Consider the following 2513-nt stretch of genomic DNA (forward strand, 5'->3'; position numbering starts at 1 on the left):
CTTTCCACCCTCTTTACGCTGTCCTCATCTTTTCTCTCTCTCTCCCTCTTCGTCTCGTTTTTCATTCACAGACCGGTCGAACGAGCGAACGCGCCAGCACCACCCGCTACCGGTTCATAAAAGGCGCGTTAAGCAAATAAATAAATTCTGGCGGCGAGGATCGCGACGGTTGTAACGATTCGACCGTCGATCTTCCGAGGTGGAGAGGAGGATAACACGCGGTAGAAGGGTCGGTATTTTCCCTAACGTCGACTTTCATCGGGAATTTATAACGCGGCTGCCGCTGCTGCTTTCCTCGTAATCGGATTTACGCGATCCCGTGGAGAATATCCCGTCGTTCCCTCGTCGTTTCAGAACCCGCGTGCCGACCGAAGGGTGGATTCTCCTAGTCCCACGATTGATCCCTTTCGAGCCTGTTTACGCCGCCCTCGATGATAAATTTCAGAGTAATGACGATTGGTTGGATGAGAGATACCAAGTGAAAAATTGGGATCGCCATCGAGATGTATACGAGGGAGAGAGAGAGAGAGAGAGAGAAGAAGAGAAAGGGTGTAAAAAAGTAGATGTCAACGCGAGAATTTTTTTCTCTCGAAGAAAATTGACGTTCAATAATTACCAATCAAAGTGCGCTTTGATTGTCTCTGTCAAAGTAGCTAATATTAAATAACTCGATAAAGATGTTCGTACACGTGTGTGTGTATTCGCAAGTTTTCTTTAATGCAAAAAAAAAAAAAAATGATATCGGAAGATACGAATCGAAACGTTGCAAACTATAAATATAAATAAATATTCTCGAATATACGCGATAATGTTTTTATGAATAATTAAACTAACCTATATATACATATGCATACATCATTTTCTATAAGAAAAATAAAAAAAAAATAGTCATCTTCCGGTATTAATAAATTGGACGCTTAAAAGGAAATATAATTTCCATTTAATGTAACATTTGAATATTAACATCCTATAATGTAATATAATATATACACGGACATAGACGCAAATTTACGAGTGAAAAATTTATGAGGTCTGTAAGGTCTATCGATGTCAAGTCTGACAGGTTAACGTTCTTTCCATCAATATTCATACGGATGGAAAGAAGAAATCGTGGAAAAAAAAAAAGGAGGCAATAATCGATGGAATAAATGACAAAAAAAAAAAAAAATATCGTCAATATCGAAGCAAACGTAAAGAAGGACGCGTGTCAGAGTCCAGTTGCAGATAATAGAGGTTATAAAACTCGGCTAGTTACTTTTTTAGTTCGCCGTCACGATGCGATAGATAGTGTATATCGGTGGAACGAAGGCCGGTAACACAACGGTTCGGTTCGCGCTTGTCTACCGCTATACACGGTATGACGCTAACTACTTAACGCTTTATCGAGCACGACGGAACGGTGACTACTCAGTTTCGAAAGTTCCGAGCACGGGAGGATCCGATAACGATCGTAAAATTTCCGTTCTCGTCGCGACAATGGCCACCCCCTCCGGCCACCCTCTCTTTTCGTCGCGTTTTTCTTTTTCCAACTTATCGTACCCTCGCGCTCCATCCCTGTCTCCCTACATGGCGGCGGCAGCGGAATAATAACGGAGCTCCCTAGAATTGTGTGCAGAACGGTGTGTAGGCATACACACGCAGTGCACGTATACACACACATTTCCCTCGATGGAAGTCTTTCGAGCGAGCATAATGGCCTCAACACACCTACGTTCGATATCTGCATACGGGGTGCGCCCGTAAGAACGATCGTTGCCTCCTTGAACGAGCAGCAACGTGGCCAGCGATTCTCCTAGTCCGCCGAGCACCGAGACAATACGCCGTTTATCTTCGATCTGGCGGAGGAAGGAAAGAGTTGGTCCTGCTCGTACATCACGCGCCGCTATGGGAGCCGATAAATTACTGTTAGGAAACCTGGTAAACCGGGAACGAGTGTACTCGCTTTTCAGATCGCTATTACGCGAGTAATGCCTCTTTGCCTCTACCGGTGACAGGGGATAAGAGAGGTGCTCCTTTTACCGGCCGAACAGTGGCCGAGGAGTGGGGATAAACGCATTGAAATCCGGCCAACCGGGATATGATTATTTTGTTCGACGTGCGCACGCCGATTGAATCTTAAGGGAACACGGACTACCACCGTTTCCTTCCTTCCTGCGATGTTATTCACGGTTGAAACGATTTCGATTCTACGCGTCTGGTTTCGAGGTATGTTTTACGTTTGTTGCGGAGGGATTGGTATCCGTTGTGTAGCACGAGGGGAATCGTTTAGGGGATTTTCGGATGGAACAATGTGATGAAAAGCACAAGTTGAAATTCTTGCGAAAAATAAGAAGATATGCGTTATTATCGACGTTATTCTACGAAGTTTTATTTAAGTAACGATATTCGTTTAAATAAGTTGCAAGTCATTTGGCCGATAACTCGTCGCATATTGTTTAAGGTTAAGTATTCAGAGATAATACAAATGTATAACGTATTTAAATATGCTTTCAAATATCGATGTTTTTTTTTTT

The sequence above is a fragment of the Apis dorsata genome, unplaced genomic scaffold (assembly GCF_000469605.1).
Source record: "Apis dorsata unplaced genomic scaffold, Apis dorsata 1.3 scaffold_44, whole genome shotgun sequence".
NCBI lineage: Eukaryota > Metazoa > Arthropoda > Insecta > Hymenoptera > Apidae > Apis > Apis dorsata.